A 21,546-nucleotide genomic window follows, 5' to 3' on the forward strand; every position below is an offset into this window, starting at 1 on the left:
GCATGTTAAAAATCTGACACTTCATCAATTAATGTCCATACTTCTTGCGCACATGTGTGTAAATTTGGGTTAATGTCCGATATTGCAAAACCAGTTAAAAAGTGCAAATGTTGCCATTTCTCAATGCAAGCTCTCAGGAAGAGCAGATTTGGACAGGGTATACCTCCTGTGATATGTGATGGGTGCATGTAATTTTAAACAAATGTGTACCTGTGCAAATATGTCTTTTGGGTCAAAATATAGATTGTGTGTAATTTGACAGGGGTGGGTTCTCTGTATCATAAACAGACCTCATCATGATGACACTTCATTTCATTCCCCCAATCAAGGGGAAGAGGATGAAGTGGCCAATGACAAGTGGAGAGGGGTAGGGTCTAGAAAGCTAGCCTCTCCACCCACTTTCAAAACACATAAAAGCAGACAGTCAGGACAGATAGGGACATTCAATTCCATTTGCTGCAACGCGCTCTGCCGGACCACACCACATCCAGAAGATACTAGATTCAACACTTAGACTTTAAAACTCCAAAGAACTTGATTCAGAACTCAAAGCAAGGGCCTAAACCCACAAACTGAGAACTCTTCTCAGTGGGCCTCAGCATCCAGCAAACCTAACAGCGGTAGCAGCATCCAGGAGCCGTGTAGATCAGCGCTGGGTCCAGAGAAAGCTGTGCAGAAAGATCCAGAAGCAGTGCTGTACCCAGAGAAAGCAGAGCAGTATCCAGAACCAGAGGCAGAGCAGAGCTGACCCAGACCGCTGTTCGCAGAACCAGAGAGCTGACCCAGACCGCTGTGCGCAGAGACCGTCCGTGGCGAGTGAAGAAAACCTGACCAGATCCGTGGCGAGGCCTATTTCTAAATATATTGTGAGTACCTAGCAGAACTGTGCAGAACCAATCTCTTAGTTAAAATAATACAATTCAATCTATTTTAATCTAAGTAGAAGTGCCTCCTAACTGTCACCTGTCATTTGCAAAGCTGTCACCTGTCATTTTCTAGTTGCAAGCTGTAACCTGTCGCTTTGAACTTTTAAAATTTAAAATCCGAAAAACTACCTTTATGTAATCGTCCATATCTCTGGAACCGTTTGGGCTAGGAACTTGGTTTAACTTTCATCTGAAAGCTTAGAATCTCAGCTTTTCAACAAGCTTAGATTAGCTTAGAACCGACTTCCTACTCCTTATACGTTCTCCGTAATCACGATTCTCGCACTCGCGAATTTTACCGCGATTTGCGATTTGGATAAAAATCAAGCCACGTGTGAAAACAGCAGCTTCCTTGCTTTCCTTGCTAAAAATTCGTTTGCCTCTTAAGAACCATCCCTGAATCATTGCTAGAGTGAGCCTGGACTAATATTAATAGATAATCCTCAACCTGAACCTCCTGAAGGGAATTAAAAGCATTTTCAGCATATTTCTCACTGCATTGTCACCATATTAAAAGCATTTTGAGCCTGTGTAAAACTCATATCTATTCTCCTCTAAGCTTGCTGGGAAACTGGAACTCTGTATTACATTGTGATTGTATACCTGAACTGTGTGCTCTTCCTTCCATCTCCTTACATTGTATAGGGGGGGTGAATTGCCACAAAGGGAAAGTGATTACCTTGTCTTTTGTGAAACCATATCAGTGTATCTTCTATACTGCATTTCATTCATTCAACCTTGCATTTCCTTGAACCCTATAAAGCATTCTCTACCACATTATTCTTCTGTCCCTATTTACCAGTGTGCTACTTTATCCATTTCATGTCAACTCCTTAGTGATTATAAAGAAGTGTGCTAGTGCCAGACTATCCATTATTGATTACTGCTCAGACTAAGTGTGATATTCAATTATTAATTTATGATAAAGTGTGATATATATATATATCTATTGTTTAAATTATCAAATAAACCTTTTAACTTGCAAAACAGAACTACTTCTTGGCTCAGTGGGGTCAGGGGGATTCCAAGAGAGGGGTGTTATATAGGGGTAGTCATCCAGAACGCATGAACTGGACATAAAGATATATCAATAAGGGTTTCCATTCAGTATCCCAGACTAGGCATTGACTTAGCTGTAGTATTGAATTGAATCCTCTTACAGGACCGTTCCACAAGGTCCCCGCAGGACACGCGGGAAGCAGTCCGCCCCTGCAGCCGTTGGTGTCTCCCTCGGTCTCAGCTCCAGCCCGGCCTTCCCTCACCTCCCCAGCTTACCAGCGCTCGAAGTTTCCAACCTCAGATCTTGTGTCTCCCTCCGTAGCCGCAGGCCCCTCAAGCGCAGGGGATCGCACCTCTCCAGTGCTCGGCCAGGCGGCGTACCGGTAACGGTCCTCCCCCGGCAGCTGCAGCGCCGACCCAGTCCCTCTGTGTCCGGATCGTTCTCGGATATTGAAGGGCCTTGTATCTTCCTTTGTGACCGCTGGCCCTCAGGTGCGGGGGACTTCACCTCTCAAGCGATCGGGCGCATCACCTCGGGCAGGCGGCGTATGGGAGCATTTCTTTTCTGGCCTCTGTAGCGCCGATCCGGCCCCACTGTGTTTGGATCGCTCTTCAATATCGAAGGAGGGGGGTATAGGCCGACTAGCTCGGGGCGGACCGCCGCAGTCCTGGTCCATGCTCATTATGTCCTTGTAGCCCTTCCTCTCTATGCCCCCAGCAGATAGAGCGTCAGCGGCTCACCGCCGCAATGTCCTGGTTCCGGGGATCGGCGCGCTCCACAGCTCCTCCCCGCAGTGAACACCAGGTCTCATAACTCCTCAGCCCAGGCACCTATCTCTCCAGGATTTCTCGTGTGGGTGCTTCAACACCCACGGCACGTCCCGGTGTGGTCGGTATCCCGCAGCATGCTTCGAATCAGGATTTTTTCGTATAACGGATGATTCCCGGGCCGGAGCGCTCGAATCAGGCAGCCATGTCTGTCATGCGCAACAGCGCCCCCTTGCGGTCCCAATTCTAAAAGAGTGGGTGCTGAATTCCTTTGGATCCCATCCAGCACTGCTAATCGCTTTATTCAGCACCCCTTTAAACTGATAGCGGCTTAGAGCTGAGGAATCTCTATGAATTAAAAATCTTCCCCCAACTTTGGGCCTTTGTGCGTAATATAGATTAGGAATGCACACCGGGCAATTTGGCGCATCGTCAATGCAACAAATGTTAATTGTTCTTTTGCCCCCAGTTTTTGATTGCTGTATCTCTATGGTGATGCTGTCCTGTCTAACCCTGGTCTCCATTATTCCCAAACCATTGTTGGCCTTGGTGCTGGATGCGATGAGCTCTCCTATTCGGGAAAGCCCCGAAATATGCCAGAAAAAATGCTGTTTTAAATAAAATCTCGTACGGATGAAAACATATGCTTTATAGTAGGTTGGTTATTGTTACCAGTTTGTCAAAATAGTAACGGGCGTCGGGTGTCTACCTGGGGTCCCTCCACTTTGCCCCAGCCTTTCATTGCGTATGAGATTTAAGCGCTCTGGGTAGGATCTGAGTCACCCCGTAGCTTTGAGAAATAAGATATGCCTACCAGGTGTCTTTTTGCCCAATCTTTTTTAAACCCTTGATCGTGTGCCCATTTAAAAAAGATCTCTATATCTTTTATAGTTATTAATTCTACATGCTTCAGACCCGTTGCTCTAAAAAACGTTTTTAAGCACTTACTGTATTGTGCTGAGGGGGTGTTTGCCAGGGCTTTCTGTGCCATCTCTGCTAGGAACCTTGTGGCAGGGTTCTGGTGTTCTGCAGGCAGCAAACTGCTGACACCCGTTTTTGAGGTGCCTGGTCTTTGTTGTGCATCCCAGCCTTGGCCGTCTGGCGATGGCGTTGATGCGATTCCTTTCAGTTTTCCATCATTGACCAACCGTCCGCCGGTATTACCGTCATCCGTTCCTGGGCGTGTGGTGCTAGCTCCCGGAATCTTGTCCACTGAAAGCGAGATAAAGCATCTGCAATGTTATTTTCTGCCCCAGTGATAGGTTTGGCTTTGACAACAATGTTTTCTTGCAGTGTGACTGTTGTAATGGCTCGTAGGACTTTAAGCACTGACCGGCATTTTGTGGTTCTTCTATTCAAGATGCCTACTACCCCCATGTTGTCACACCAAACCAAAGGTTCTGTGCTAGCTAGCCGCCTGCCCCAGATGCGTATGGTTAGCCAGATGGGAAATATTTCCAGCAGGGTAATGTTCTTTGTCCACCCTGCCATCTGCCATGACTTGGGCCATTGCCCAGCCACCCACTCGTGTGTAATATAGCCCCAAAACCCTTGCTCCCGGCTGCATCTGTGAAAAGGGCCCTTTTTTTCCATGTGTTCAATGGCGTGTGCCAAAGTGTGGTCCCGTTGAAGTTTTTTAGGAAATTCCACCATACTTTTAGGTCCTCCTTCACCTCTCTGCCCAGCCGGATATGTTGGTGAGGTTTGGTGCATGTCTTAGTCTTAATTTCCAGGCTTCTGGAAAATACCCTCCCTTGTGGTATAATTCTGGCTGCGAAGTTGAGACTGCCTGCCAGTTATTGAAGTTCTCTTACTGTGCCCTTGTTCCTGGCACTCAAATCTTGGAGTTTCCTCTGGATTTCTGCTACCTTAGCTTGTGGGATTCTGCATACCCCTGCTGCCGAGTCTATCTCAATGCCCAAAAAGATAATGCTTGTGGATGGCCTGTGGATGGCCTGGTTGTCTTCTCTGTTGCCAAAGGGATGCCCCATTGGGCAGCCAACCCTTCCAACTCCGCCAGGGCCCTCTTGCATTCTCCCGAGTCTGCTGGTCCCATTACCATGAAATCATCGAGGTAATGGACCACCTTGGCCCTTGGTAGCTGTTTCTTAAATGCCCACTGAAAAAATGAGCTGAACTGCTCAAATTGGGCGCACGACACTGCGCACCCCATGGGGAGGCATCTGTCGACATAAAATTTCTTTTTGAAGGTAAACCCTAGCCTTTGCTGTGACACTGGGTGAACTGGTAGGAGCCTGAAAGCAGATTCAATGTCAAGTTTGGCCATGAGGGCATTCCTACCACAGTCCTGTATAAGTCTCATTGCCTCCTGGAAATGGGTGCAGGAAACTGCAGATTCAGTGTGGGGGATGCCGTTGTTCAGTGATTGGCCTTTAGGGTAGGACAGGTGGTGAATCAACCTCATTTTACTGGGATCTTTTTTGGGAACCAGGCCTAGGGGCGACACTAGGTATTCCAAAAAAGGCATGGAGTCCCATGGCCCTGCAATCCTGCTCAGATGTAACTCTTTCTCTATCTTGTTGTTTACCATTTCTGGGTTGTCCCTGGCTGATTTTAGGTTTCTCGGAATATCACGGGACCCTCTTCCCAGAAAAGGAATGACAAAACCCTCTTTGAAACCCTGCTGTATAGCCATGCTGGTTTCCCTGTCCGGATAGCTCATCAATGCATTGTTGAAATTGTTAGGGTTAATGGGAGTTCTGCCTGGTTCTCAAACTGGCGTTGCTATGCTATCACCAATCTGCTGTATGTTATGCTGGTTGTCTGTTGTTGGCTGGGCCGAGTTGCTGCTAATCTTTTGTATTTTTGGATGGGAGTCTGGTGCAATTGATAGCTGGGTGATCGCCGTTGCAGTTCGTGCAGGTGTGCTTGAACCAACAATCCTTCCCCCACGTGCATGGGTTTTTGCTAAAGATTCTGAATGGAATATTGGGTTTGGAAACATGCTGGCTTTTGCTCTATCTGTGGGGATTTGACTTCGCCACCCATGGCTGGTTTCTCCGAAAGGGCTGCTCCCCTTTCCTATATGCCCCATTGTCAGCAATTCTATGCCCCTGTGCATTTCTATTGGTTCTGAAAGTAGCTTGGGCAGGCTCCTCTTCTGCTGGAGGCTCTGCATTTAATATGTATAAATCATTCTGCACCTCATCCCATTCTATGGCTGGCCTCTCTGACATACTCCGTCTAAATCTAATATCATACGCCAACCATGTGCTATTTTCACTTCTCTGATCTTGTCCATGTATGCCCATAGTTTGGCCCCCTCGCCAGGGAATTTTTCAAGGTATATGGTTGCTAAAATGGCAAAGGATTTCAACCAATTGTCCCAGTTTTGCTCTACCTGGGCATTTCTGGCTACCACCTTTTCCTCTATTTTTTTAGGATCTCTAAAAGCATCCCTCCCCTTGCGTTGGGCCTCTATTAGTGAAAACATTTCAATAAACTCTATTACCCATATAGCCTCTTTGATCGTAATGTCAATGTTCCATGCTAGACATCTTTTGTATCTATTGAGAAGTTCTGTATGGAATGATTTAAGCTTAAAGTCCAGTTGGGCTGCGTTGATCATCAGCATATCGGATACGCTGTGGCTGCTTGTTTCTGGCTGCCCTGGTGTGCTTGAAGCGGGGGCTGCCCATGCTTTTAATGCACCTGCCAGGTCCGGTGCTGTTGTTGCCACCATGGGTGCGTGTGTAATTATGGCTGCTGGCGCCGATGGGGCTGTTGCAGTGTGTTTCACAGCTGTTATTGGATTTGGGGGGACTTCAGTTGTTGAAATCACTGGGGGAGGATCTGTCACTATAATGGGGCTCACCGGTACGCTGAGGGTTGGTGGCCCATTGGTGTCTTTGGAGAGTCGTTGCTCGCCCCTAATTTCAAATAACGCTTGTTGCATCACCCCCAGGTTCTTGCATATTTTTGACAATTTTACCCCTTTATTAACTTTTCCCGAGCCCTCTGTTGATTTCCTTCTCCTCAACGGCGCGGGGTTCTCTTCGTGGCCAGGTGGCATGGGCACCCCATCCCTAGGCAGGCCATATAGATTCTCTCTGACCCAAGGCCAACCATAGTGCTCTGCCGCCTCTATTGCCGCCAGGAGGTGAGGGGATTTGGGTTTCATTGGCGGGATTGAAGGTTCCTGGGATTTCTGTTCGGGAGCCATTTGTTTTCCTGTTTTGGCAAAACAAAATAGTTTTTCAATATATTTGGACTCTGTGTCACCTACTGAGGCACAAGTACTTATCACCCGTTATGGGTAACTGCCTAACCTGTACGCCTATACTGTCCAAGCTTGGTTCATAATCTGAGAGCTTGTATCTGCCTGTTCCCCTCCCAATGTGTGGGCCCTTGAGGAAGATGTGCTATTGCCAGTACTATATGTGGGCTATTAATCGTGCTGTAGGCTTCAGTGGTGCTTTTTATTGCCCATATTGCGGGTACCTCTCAAAATCTCTGGAGGCTAACAAGCCCGAGTTTTCTCGTGGCGGGATCCGAACCTCCTTCGGCAGGCTCTGCTCAGATGTCAAAACATGTGGCTCTAGCCACTGTGCTCTCTATGCAGCCTTACACCCCAAGGGGTATATGCTTGCTTTCCCCTCAGGTTCTATTCTGAGTTCGCTTACAATGACTCTGAAATGTATGCCAGTGCCAGATGAGCCTGGCTCGTGCTGCCCCGCTCCCCCCCTGCCACGCACGCTGCTAGCATTGCAAAGGTGCCTACGGCGAAAAGTTCTCAAATGCTTGAGAAACATTCGGCTCCATGGATAACGTGTTGTCACGGGCGTGTGTAATTGCTAGCTGCAATTTCAGTTCACGCCGAGCTTGCTTCTTCCTTTATTCAGCACGTGTCAGTTTCATTGTTTGTGAAACCTTAACGCTGAGGCCTGCTTCGTGCTTCTTACTCAATGAAGCGTAACCATTTCGTTTATGGAGCCGCGGCAGGAACTTACTTGATACAATGTAGCGAGTCGCCGTGGCGCCGGGTGTCTTCCTCTGACCGCCGGACTCCCCGGAGGCTTGGCCTTTAATTGAACACCTTTTCAGGCCAGTAAAAGTGCTCGGGAGGGGGGGAGGAAGTGCTCCTCTCTCTTCGCGGACACTGCCGGAGTCCCCAATCAAAGCGGGCGGGGGAAGCTGCAGTTTGTTATCCTTCTGTAAAACGACACCAGTTCTCAGCTGGCTGCCGAAAACCAGTGAATTGATCTGTGACGCCTTGTATAAAGCGAACACATTCAAGCAACTGCCAATGATGCTGAGTGCACAGCAAACGTTGACAAATGCAAAGAAAAAGAATGGGAAGACACTGAGTTAACAGTGAACTTCCCAGGTACTGTTTGGGTCCCCGTGCAGGGTCGACAAAACAGTTTGTGTTTTTAGGAGCTGCTCACAGCTCATTATATAGGCCCCAAGAGGCCCTTATTCCTTGTACTGTGTGGGGGGTTGTGCACCAACCCCCCCACGGGGGGACTAACCTGCCTAAGCATCCAGGGTCTCGCGGGTGCACTGCACCCATATATAATTGCGGCATGGCTGCCTCCAAACTCATCCAAACTCCGGCCTGGTGAATGGAGTAATTACCGGTCCATTCCGATGCCCATTCACCAGGGCCATTCCCCATTCCCTTTTGAGCCCCCATATGGCTCAATGGGAAGGGGGAAGGCGGCAATAACGGTACCATTATTGACCCCGGAGTCCTTTGCGGGTCCCTGCTAAAAGCAGGCGTTAAGGAAGAACCCGCAAAGGGAACTCGTAGTAGGGTGGTAAGGGTTTAACGGCACCGGTCTCGTTACCGGTGACCGTTAACCCTTACTGCCCTACTCGGAATGAGGCCCTATGTGTTGGCAGCACTGCAAGTGCAGGGACTTTTTCTGGGGCACCCAAACATCTTCCTTAATCAGATTACTGTTCCTGGACTTGCTTGACACAATCCTTATCATTATCATGCACTCCTTTTACTTCCAGCCCTGGCCCTCCCCCCACATGATGGCATTGCCTGCTAGACATTTGTGCACTCCTTGCACCTCCTTGGCTTTGCTGAGTTGGTAGGAAATATCTGTCGCCTTACCCTTTTCCCACCGTATGGTTTTATGGTAGGCAACTTGAACAGGCTGCTAATGTTTGTCCCACTCTCTGGTGTCATTCAGTGGTATTAGCTCATCCCAAAAAATGTCCAATGAAAATAAAGGTGTTGGCGCTGAAGGAAAGGACCCTACAGCATGTTAATGCCAAGAGCCCTCACAACAGATAGGACTGTACCAAACCCATGAAGTATAACACCCTTCCAATATCAATAGAGGAAGATTGAGACCCTTGTCATGGGAAAGCCTTTAGTGTGAATCTAACAGTATTGCACCTCAATGCAGATTAAAATCCTTCCAACGCAAACACACATCTAAATTGAAATAGTTTCCATTCACAAAGTACAGCAACTTACCTTGCTATTCAATTCAGCTGCTCAATTATTCTTGGCTTGGCTTCTGGAAGTCACATTCCCTTTAGCAGTCTGAGGTCTCTTCCCTTTGAAGGCAGACCCTTCACAGCCCAACATCTGTTTATTGACAAAGGCAAGCTTTTTGTGTGGAATGGACCACTACGTATTGGTTTCTATGCAGAGATCAGTGTCCCCAGATCGGATGAGGTTTTGTCAATGCCTTTGTTTAGAAATCCCTGGTCATTAGTTATGTACAGGCGATTGTCATGTCTGTGGATGTTCGATCATGCAAACTCCTTTGTTATTTCTCTTTGATGTACCGCCATGCCAGAGCGTGGGTTCAGCTTCGGTGCATCCGTTTACACTCCCCAGTGAAGGAATTGTAGTGCTGCAGAGCCAGGTCTCTTTGATGACTCCTGAATGACCACAAACTGCAGACCACTTTTCTCAGCACTCTGTCATGTGGGAACATGTGGGGGTAGGAGAGGGCAGAGAGAGCACAGCAGGTTGCTCTCTAGCATGTGGGAACTTGTGGGGTAGGAGAGGGCAACTAGAGAACAGCAGGCTAAGCTCAAAAATGATTTTGAAGACGGCTGTTTGTGCTGTTCTGGAGGGTGTTCTTTGTGAAGGATATATTTATTCTGTGTATAGAATGAAATGCTTTATCAACCTCCTTCACAAGAACAGGATCCATTTGTTTTAATTTGTAAATGCCAATATGCCCATGCATTCCGGGTCATGTAGTCTGTGAAGAAGTGCCCTGACTTCCCCTGAGGCTATTGAGTAGGGAAGTGAGAGGGACTGGGTGACACCAACTGCTGTGCTGACTGTAAGTGACTGAGAATTTGATCGTAAATCCCAGGAAAGGGCCCACAATTGTGAATAACATGATGTTTTTGGAACTCTTATAGAAATCACTCTGTTGTGTTGTGGTCTCCTAAATGACCCAATCTTTGCGACCATCACGAATAAACATGTATCTATTAAAACCCTTCTTCATCTGTCTTCCATAGATCTTGCTTTGCTTTGTGACAAGTCATAAATCTGGGGGAAAAAGTACTGTGAGGGTACTACTACAGCACCACCCAGAGACACATAATGCCAACCTCTTGGCCCCATGATGGTCCTGTATCACCAACTGGCAGCATCACTGAATTCAAATGTGCTTGAAAGGATGCCTACATCACACACTCCCTCTCTTAGCAAAGTGCGTGTGGCCAGGCCATGAAGGTGCGGGTGCTTCCATTCCCGTTGAGAGACAAGGAGCCACATGGAGTGAAATGGTAACCCGTGCCTTAGAAGGCTTTGTCCTGCATGCACCAAATATAACTGTTCCAAAAGAGTATTACAAAGTGTCAGTGACATGATTGAATTAGCTGATTGAAAAAGAGCTACTTGTATAAACGTTGCTCTTAAGTACAGTGTTTAACTTACTTGTGCAGGGAGTGGCTCAATTCCATAACTACAGCAATGACACCAAGAATATTCTGCATAAAAAGACATCTATAAACATAGTCCCAAAATGCTACTTAAGGGGGTAGAAGCATGGACGGGATCACTTAACTAAGTCAGGAAAAGACAGAGTTCATCTTGTTAGCCAAAGAAAGAACTCAGTCCAAACCTGTACTCAGAACAAAGCAAAATCCAATCCTGTGTAGTCATTGTAATTCTGTGCTTTCTATGAGTTCCTGTGTGATTGTGAGCTCTACCAACTATTATTTGACAACTTTGCATCAAATGTTACTATTTCGCTCTCAACACACTGTGTGACCATCACCTGTGTCATCACATTACCCAACAAAGTTGGATTATAGTAATAGCCTACTCATCTGAGCCTCCAAACAAGCACTTAGTCGTCAATCAGTGGTGACAATTATAACTAACACTTCCAGATGGGCTGCACATCTCCCCTGCCCTTTGCAATCACCGCTGGCTCCTAATTTGGACTGGGAAGATTCTGACCCAGAAAGCTTTCAATATCATCAAAACACACCATTTGCATGACAAGGTTGGCTGACAGATGCGGTCATGCCCCCTTCACTTCTGATATAGGTGCTTGATGACCATGCATCTTTTCAAACTGGTTTGGGCTTTCAGGAGCATTTTCCGGGTGCAAGCCCCAATCTATGGAACTCTATGCCTGGGGACACAGTCCTGACTACTGAGTTGATGACTTTCAGACAAGGGATCAAAAGCCTACTATTCTATGTCTGTCTTCCATTGGGACTACTCTGTGTACTTCAGCTGTATAGTATAGTTGTCATGAACATTCTTCATGGAAAATAGTGCATGCTTCATTAAAATGGGTAGCATACACATTAAAATGGGTTTTATGCTCCACAACTACCTGTCTCACGTCTGGACCCGAAAGGATCATTCAATAGTACGAATTCAGTAACTACATTTTAAGTGTTTTGTGTGTTTTGTGTGTTTCAAGGGCCGTGTTGAGATTGTATTAGAATCCCCCTTAGAATCCCAGAAGGGGTCTTCGCAATCATGTGCACAGAAAATGTCTGTCATATCATTGTGTCCACTTCGCTGCCCTTAGTACATACATGCATACCCGATTTGTTCTGTCCACGTGAGCATAGTCACTTCTAATGTGGCATGCATCTACTTCTATATGTTGCTACGTAGAAGATGATGTAGTGCAGACTGTATTCCACTGAAAAGAAACACAAAGATATAGGGTGTGATTTTCGTCAACAAAAATCTTGCGAAAGGCACCACGTGCCTGACATATGGGAAACTGACAAACATGCAGAGCAAAAGGAACACAATGGGCCTCATTACACGGATGGCGGAGAACCATGGCGCTAATAGCGCCATGGTTCATGCCGGTAAAATACCGGCACCGCCTTAGCGGAAAGGGGAATTACCGCCCCATTCCAAGGTTGGTGGGGCGGTAATTCCCCCTTCCACCATTGCCCTTCCCCATTCCCATTTTTGCCCCATATGGCATAATGGGAATGGGGAAGGCGCTAATTACGGTACCGCAAATTGCGGTACCGTAATTAGCTCCCTGGGTCCCTTTGCGGGTTGGTTTTTAACGCCTGCAAAAAGCAGGCGTTAAATTCCCCAACCCGCAAAGGGACCTCGTAGTAAGGCGGTAAGGATTTACCGGTACCGGTAAAATACCGGTACCGGTAAATTGAGGCCCAATGAAGGACTTTGGAAGAAAAGCCCTGTTATGATCAGCCCCAGGTAGGGCAAGTATGTGCAAGATGTTTGCAATGTGAGCCATGTTCACCTAAAGAGGTTGTCCAGTCAGTTAAGCACTGGCTTCTCAGAGCCCTATGCAACGCACAGTTCATTGCGTGGAATCTTGGCCTGCCCGACACTGATTTACATCCTTCTGTAGTCAATAATACTATTGGGGCAACGTAACGGCTGCTATTTGCAGCACTGTTAAACTTCTAACTTGTGATTATAATACATGAAAGCTATTGTTCACTCACTGTGAATTAACGTGTCTTTCCGGGTCCATTGAGAATTGCACATATGCGGCATGGCAGGAAATGTATGAAAAAATGCAAATGTAATCTGCTCATAGCATGGATAATCATGCAATTATGAAGGAGCAATCCGAGGGCCTGTTTTAAGTGAGACGTGTCAAACTTCCTTGGTTTTTACTTTAGATCACTTGCAGTGTCCTGACATGTAGATTCTACTGCTTAGGTCTGTGCCATATCGCAGTCAACGAGCTGAGTGAAATGTGCCCACCCCTTTAAATTAATGTGATTGTATAATGCAGTTCATTTTCGCTCGTAGCCAATGCACAGAAAAGAACATCAGGAAAAAGGGATTCAAATGGCTCATATTTTATAGTATTTTAAAGAAAAATGAAAAGCAGCCACCTCAAATATGAGGAAGTCAATAATACAGAATACAAATGTTTTTGTTATACAGCATGACATGCAAGATTTCTATCATTGCTTATGGGATTATTTGTTTAATTAGTACTTGTAATTCATGGTACTTATTGCATTAACCTTAGAAGTGTAAGTGGTTTCAACCCAGCACTCCACCTAAGTCAATGCCTGGCGTGAGATGCCCAGCTGGAACCCTTAATTATATATTTTTATGTCTAAAGTTCTTTTATTTCTGAATGATGTACCCTTATATCACACCCTCTCTTTGAATCCCCCTGTCTCACTGAACCAAGAAGCAGGTTGTTTTGCAAAGTTAAAAGATTTATTTTATGAATTGAACAATATATATATCACAATTTTATGAATTTGAACAATATCTGTATATCACACTTAAAATGTATACAATGATGAGTGTTGGGTAATATTACAATCAACAATCTCTTTAATCAATAGGAGTATGGATGAGAAGAATAATGTAGCATAGAATAAAACTTTGTGTGGGTTCAATGAAATGCAATGATAGGAAATTAATGCAGCACAGAAATAACACTTGATATGAATTCAATCAAATGCAATGTATTCACTCTTTGCCCCTGATACTACTCAATCCCCACTAACATGCAATATAGAGATGGAAGGAGAGAAAACAGGTTTCAGGAGTAACACTCTACAAATGCAGTTTCAATCCCAAATCCCCCAAGCAAGCTTAGAGAAAAACAGGAATGATTTTAAAACAGGTTGAATGCTTTTGAATGTGATTTAAAATGAATAGGAAAAATGCTAAAAATGGATTTAATTCTGTAAATTGGATTAAAAACTAGTGGTAGCTGCTTTGGATAGCTTCAGGTAAACACTAACAATGATGTTTGAATGACTAGCAGATAGAAAACTGAATTCAGAGGTTGAATCCAAAGAATAGCTGTTTTATATGGGATGAAATTGAGCCAAATGCAGAATCGCAGCAAACGTTTCCGTGCGCGTTCAGCGCCATTGCGGCAAAACTATAAGGATAATTTCGTTCCTCGCATGTACGGTTCAGAAGTTATGAAGGTTTTAGTAAAGGTCGATTTTTTTCAAAAAGAGTCAAGATTTCAAATGAAAGATGCGCTTTTGAATATTACACACAAGGATTGTCTTTACACTAAGGGGCTATGAAGATGCGAGATACCAACGGTGCAGTCACCAGTTCAGAGGCGCCTCTGTCTGATCTTTGCCCACTGCGACACTTGCCTTTCTTCAGCAAAATATATTAGCGCAAAGATGATTCATCACTACAATTATCACAGGACTATATGGATGAGAGAAGAATTCAGGACAGACAAAAGAGATTCTACATTGCAGTGCTGGATATGATAGAATGGGTTGGATAGAATTACTTAAGGATAAGAGATTGGCTATGGAAAGTTCTATGCTAGATACTCACAACTATGGTTTTGGAATAGGCCCATCGGGATCTGGTCAAAGGGTTTTGGACTGAAATCTGCTCGCCACCGGACAGGATTCAGGTTCTTGGTTCTGCACTCAGCAAGGCACTCTGGTCTTTGCACGGCCTCTTGGACTGGATCTGACGGGTTGGTTCTGGGTTACAGCTCTGCTCTACTGGTTTGGATCTCTGGGTTCTAGCAAGGGTTCTTGGCAAGAAGCAGAAAAACAGCACAGCCAGGCTGTTCAATTTGTTGTGCCCCTTGGAATTCTGGGGGGAAAATCAGGCTGTAAGATTTTAAAGGCCAGCTGAGAAGGTTTCAGCTTTGGGATTGGGCCTTCTGCTTTCAGAGTTCTGGAGTCTGGATCTGGGTTCTCCTGCAGAGCGCTTCACCAGTAAATCAGTTTATGGGTGAATGTGTGTGTCTTTCTAGGTCCTCAACAGTCCCTATGTATGTATTTCCCAAAGGGGCGGATAGGCTGATGATACTAAGCCCACACTCTAGGAAGCTGATTGGTCAAAGTATTCCCTCTCTCCTGATTTGACAAGGAAACCAGTGTGTCGTGAGGTGTCATAATTTCATATTCCTAGCATTATAACAATTTCTACAATATCAACATTTCAGTGGTTCAGTCTCTGAACATCGCACAAATTCCAGAGTAGTTTCAACTTGTGAGCCACATTTTCATTTAACAACCTATAAATTCCAGATTTTTACCAGTTTGGCACAATTTGCTATGAGTCTTTTTCTCAAAACTATATTTCCTTCAGTTTTAGATACACATTTCAGTCTAGCCCCGCCTCCAAGGTTTGGCTGAGCCAAGAGGAACCTGAGCCTCTTCCTGCCAGCAGCTGGTTTCTTTTGATGCCCAAATTTGCATTTCCTTTCAGTCAAGGGAGTCGTTTGTCTCCTGTCAGAGCAACAGGCCAAAGTCCTCCTCCCACCTCCTTTCACAACTCCCTGCCAGTTCCTCAACAGAGAGCAGGGGGGAAGATTCCTTTGTTTGGGAGAAGCTATGGAATGTCTTTGAAGCCCAGTGTGGCTGGCTTTAACTCACTTTTAAAGCATTGTTTAAAACGGTCTTTTTCTAAAATACAATTTACATGTTTAACAAATATTGCCACACATCTCTTAATTCCAGCCTTTTTAAACCATAGAGATTGAATTGTATCAACCTATATTGCTTTTGATGGGAAGTCTCTTCTTTTCCACACTTTGATTTTAATGTACAAGTTTTAAATGACAGTATGAGTAAATGCCAGCTTCTGACACAGGCGAGCGGCGGTACTGCGCCCATATTTGACATATTTTTCCAAGCAAGCACCTTTGAATGTGGATTTTCTTATGATGAAATGTGCTTCTCATGACATTGTGCTTAGACGGATTCTTGAAATAAAGTGATGTTTAACACCCATCAAGGATGTTGTATCTTTTGTGATATTTGGGAACCCTGATTTTTGCACTTTCCACAGCAAAGGAAAACGGATTTTTAAAGCAGTTCTGGGTTTCCCTTGCAATGCAGCACTGCTTTTTCAAGTAGTTTCATTTTACTCTGTAGGAAGCCCAATGATAGGTTTTGGCAGTGGTCTCCTGTGTTACCACTGACATAGGAAAAATGGATTGGCGGCCTATTTTTCAGGTTTTCCTGCGCACTTTCAGAGATTTTTAGCGCATAGATCTTTTGGCAGCCATCCTGTTGTTTTTGATGAAAACAGCACACAGTGATGAAAGGTTGAGTAACCGATTTACTATTAATGGGATCCTCGATGGAGGTGACTGTTTTACATTTTAAACCTACATTTGAAACCAGCAATGGTTCTTAAACCCACTAGGCTCAGTCACCTGTTATTTAAGGAATAATCCTAACAGTGTTGCCTCCAACAAAGGGACAACAAATAATCGTGAATAACCATTACTAATAATGAAGATGTCTCTGGGGAAAAGCAAGTCAGGATCAATTTAGCTCAACTGTAAAGTTGTGAAAAAATGACTACTGCCCTGCAGGAGTACAAGGATAAGTAACGGCTAAACCACCTACTCAGCCCCTTCATGTATACCATAAACCAACAGTAATTCTAATCAAAAAGGTGAAACAGGCACAGTCAAGAGATATAACTTCTCTGCTTTTTGTGGTAACGTGAGGCGAGGGCAGGCTTTACTCTTAAGAGAGGTGTGAAGTGAATGATTCAGGATGATAACCAAACTAGATTGCCCACTGCCATGCCCAGATCTGGGCCCCTTTTCCACTTGGCATACTTCTCAATCCTGGACTGGGCCAAGAAGAGGTGTGTCTTGACAACCTTATGGTTCTGTTGCAGGGTGTTAACCAAGTGGTCGAATCTTAGTACCAGCACCTCAGCAATCAGATTCTCTGGAAAGATCTTTGGGAGGATCCCATAGGTAGAGAAGAAGGGGCTTACCTGGGTAGCAGACTGTAAATAATTATTGCATGCAAATTCCACCATAGGCAATAACATGAACCAATGTTCTTGATAACTTGCAGTAAAATACCTTAAATATTGATCCAGTGTTTGGTTTACTCTTTCAGCCTGTATGTTGTATTGTGGATGAAAACCAGATGACAGTTTCTTTCTATATTCATGCATTTACATAGACCTTTCCAACCAGAATTTTGAAATATACTGAGGACCCAGGTCAGATACTATAGAATCAGGCAATCCATGCAACTAAATGTGTTCTTGTATGAACACTTGTGTCATTTCCAGTGCTGTGGGTAACATAGGCAATGCCACACAATGAGCTAGCTTGGAAAACCACCAATCTACTGTTACCATTATGGTATTTATCCCATGAGTGGATGGTAAATGCATGATGAAATCATGGCGATGGATTCCCACACTGAGATAGTATAGGAAGGGTTCTCAATTTCCCTGAAGGGGTGGTGCAAGGCATCTTGGGTTGTGCACAAACCGATTATGTAGATATATTTTCTTTGACACCTTTATGTCCATTTGTAACCTTAGAACTGGTACCAAAAAATGTGTCTAGGTTCAGCTGGTAGAGTATCGTGACAGAGCTGTAACATGTGTTCCAGCTGTTTTCCTTTGAACATATAACTTTGTCAAACTTCCAATTCTCCTTTTTTGTGCTGCATGGGGTTCCTTGTACTCTTTGGAAAGTTGAGTCTCTCAGAGCGCCTGCTCCTAGAAGGTAACCACTGCAAAAAACACATTTCTAATTTGCCAACATTCCTCCTGGCAGAGGCAGTATAAGTCAGAGGAACAGAACTTACTTCAGTGAGTGTCTGCAATTGTGTTTGCAGGTCAAGGAATTTACTTCAGAAAAAAGTGTTACTGGGCAAAATAGTACATCCATCTAGTCTTTTTATTGTTACCATATGTTGTAGTACTTGAAAGAGCTTGTGGTTGTTGTAGAACTCCACTGGATCTTTGGTTCAGAGTAGAAGATAACAGAACTCTTGACATGCCTGTTTGAGTGCTAATAGTTCCTTCTCCAAGACTGAATAGTTGTACTCACTATTCTTAAGAATGTGTCACATACATGCAATGGGATGTTCCTTGTTGTCTGCTTACTGGAGGAGCACTGCTCCTGTTACTGTCTCAAATCCATCATCCTCCACAATAAATTGTTTACTCATCACTCAAACAAATCCTTATAAAATAGCAAGCACTCCTATTGTCCAGCTTGGAAAATATCCGGGCACCTGGGACTGTCTCTAGGATATCTATCAGTAGTAGAGGGTAGTTATCAATCATAGTAATCGTATTCAAGCCCCTTAAACCCATGAAAGGGTGCAGTTTGGTAGTGCCTTTTTAGGAATGAAGAAGAGAGAAGCTGCTTTCTGTGCACTTGATTCAGTTATCAGTCTGTTCTTTATAGTTTTCTGTAAGAATTCCCTGAGGGCTTTTTTTCAGCATCTGAAAGAACGTGCATGACCAAATGGAATGGGGGTTCCTGGATACATTTTGATAGCAGAGTCCTCAGGTTTGTGCAGAGGTAGTTATTGTTGATGCTGTTCAGAAGAAACATCTAGGAATATTTACTGAGGACCTGATTGATACGTGGCACTGTAGAACTTCTGGTTCCTTTCTGCTCATCAAGGGATCCTAAAGTTAGCCAAGACATACATTGTTCTACACAGCATTCTGATCCTAGAACTAGAGCACTGGCCTTCAAGTTAATGTATGTACTATGTGTTTTTAACCATGGAATACCCTGAATCACTAAAAAGTGTACTCTGTGAATATAATTCAAAAGTCAGTGGCTCCTTGTGTTAGGAAAGCTCCAGGGTTAGCTCTTTAGTTTGTTCCCTTACTGGTCCATAGAGTAATGCAAGACTCACTGATGTGTGCACTTAAGGAACCAAGTTTCCCTCTTGTTGTTCAAGAAACATTCTTTTATATTCATTAAGTTCTCATATAGCATGCAGATGGTCTACTGCCGTCCTGCCCTGCAGATGAGAAACTACTACTGTGCTGCCTCCAGCTCCAACATGAAAGCTACCCCAATCCTCTTGCTACAAACATAGAGAATATGAACCCCACCCCGTGGAAATTTCATTTAATTGGATTCCAAAATATAGAGTTACTAGTGTGAAAGCCTGTGCACAAGAGTCAAAGTGCTTGAGGACTTAAATGTTGACATCGGACATACATACACTTGGCCTTATGTCTTTCCTGAGGCAACAGCTCCCTCTAGCGGTGATAACAGGTAAAGTGTGCAGACTCTACTGTGCAACTTGAAGTCTTTTTGTTGTATGCATAAGTAGTGCTGGTAAAAGGTGAAGCTGGCGCATGATGGCTATGGACACACATACATCTGGCCTTTTATTATATATTATATGACTGCTTGGTACAATTAGTTGGGTAATGCACATTCGCTTTAGGAGTGAGAATACATATATAGCACCCCTTAGTAGACCCTAGTAAAATCAATAATTCACACATAATTTCTGGCAGACCTCTTGCATTTACTGTAAAGTAGTAATTCCAAGCGTTATTATGGCACAAGTTGTCTGTTTTTCATAGAGTTGTCATTAGCAAAACCTTCTCTAGCCAAAAAAGAATGCTATGAGCAGGGAGAGGGAAGGATGTTGTCGGGGAATGGATACACAACTAGCTGTGCTTTTCCAATGTCCCCCATCCATTCCACATTCATGGCACTCCAAAGTAGTTCTCTGTTCATGTAAAACTATACAAAATCCACAAAATGAATACATAGATAGATAGATAGATAGATAGATAGATAGATAGATAGATAGATAGATAGATAGATCCATATTTGGCTTAGCTTCTTGATTTCTTGATTGTGGGCTCATGTTGTCCATTTTGTATTGACTGTGGCAGCTGTTATTCTTTCATCGATTCTCATGTGCTTACAATGAACCAATGCTCTAATGGCCCTTTGGGCTGGACTAAGCAGAGAAATGCATCTGAAGGTCCACATGACACTGAAGAACAGAGCCTTGAAACACTTGTGTATAGGCGCCTTATAAATGCAATATCATATCATATCATAACATACCTGTTTCATCTGGTTCAGAGAAGCATGGCCATTGTCAGTTTGGGAGAGTGCACTTGGGTCGTCCACTCAGAGCATCTTGACTGGGCACATGGCATGCAAGATGGCAGCCAAGACTGAAATCATCTTGTTCAACATTGCTGAGCACTGCAGCAGAGACTCATTACAATCAGCTAAATAGTTGCAAGGAGACACAAGGAAGAGGTTGCAAGAGATACTAAAGAGAGACAGACAGGCAGACAGACGGAACATCCAAGAGGAAGGAATGTGACAGAGGGAGGCCTCAGAACATGCTAAAGGGATGACGGAGGAAGACCAAGGAGGGAAGAGTTTGGAAGAACATCACAGCAGAAGGCTCTATTTAGAAGACAGGGCAATAAGAGACTCAATATGTGGCAGATCGGACACGATTGACCCGGAAAAAAGTTGTAGAGAAAGAGACAACCCCGAAGTGAGAGGTGCAGAACTAGGGACACATTGAAGACAGAGGATGAAGGTGCAGGAGAGATCCTTCTGTGTACTACATTGTTGGGACTCATTAATGAGAACATTGGGGATGGGGTTTGAGAAATACGCCAGGACCCTCACACAGGGAGATAGTGAGAAAGCTGAAGAGCTGCCCATATATATACGCAGGTTAGCGGCATCTTGGTTGAGCTTTTGGATGTCTCTAACTACTGACATCCCCCGGTTCCACCCCTGCTGCTGAACCCTAATGTGTGAGCACACATTGGCACCGTAAAACCCACGCATCTCCATGGGACTGAGGATGAAAAGTAGAAGACCAGAGTCTGCCAACCAAAGAGACAGGAAAGAGGTGTGGCAAGCATGTAAAACACCAGGCTTATGAGGGACTGAGAATGTATCACCTGCAGCAGTGAGGGAGCCTGTACTGAAATGTACAAGCTAAGACCCAAATGATTACACCCTAGGAGAAGCCATGCTGTTGTTGTTGTTTAAGTGTAATGTGTATTTTTTCTAGTTTGCCCCAAACCAGTAAATAGCCCTAATACACATTAGTCTAAATATGGACATTTGTATCTGTTTCATGTTGATCCTAGGAAGCTTTGTGATAGAACAAAGTGCAGATCACATGCGTTGAAAGTTTATGCTACACTGTGGTGACAGCCTATGGTGTGTTGCTACCTTGTGTTTCTTTTAGCATGTGATCTCTTGTCAATGATATGCTTGTCATGGCACACACGAATGGCTCTCATTTTAGCTGGTTGTACAGCTCTCGAAATGCATTGTGGTGGATGCAACACAAAATCCCAGATGGACATTAACTGATCTGCTGGAATTCAACATTGCATAGTCTTGACTGCCTGGGGGAGAAAAACAATTACTACAGCTATAGTCACAGTCAAGTACTGGACAGGTCTTTATTCACACCAACCTCATGGCAGATAATGTGCAATGTCTGCTGTGTGCCATAGCCCTTTGAGCAAGCCATGCAGTGTGTGAGTGGAGCATGAAAGCTTGGGTGAGTCAGAAATGGTGCAGTTGTGGGACAACATATGTCTCCTTTCATTGGGATCCACACGTGAAACGCCTGAAAGAAAATATTGATTATCGTTTGGCACCTTTCCCTAACCCCCGCTTTA

Source organism: Ambystoma mexicanum, chromosome 5q, assembly GCF_040938575.1.
Source record: "Ambystoma mexicanum isolate Mex_15411 chromosome 5q, UKY_AmexF1_1, whole genome shotgun sequence".
NCBI classification, from domain to species: domain Eukaryota; kingdom Metazoa; phylum Chordata; class Amphibia; order Caudata; family Ambystomatidae; genus Ambystoma; species Ambystoma mexicanum.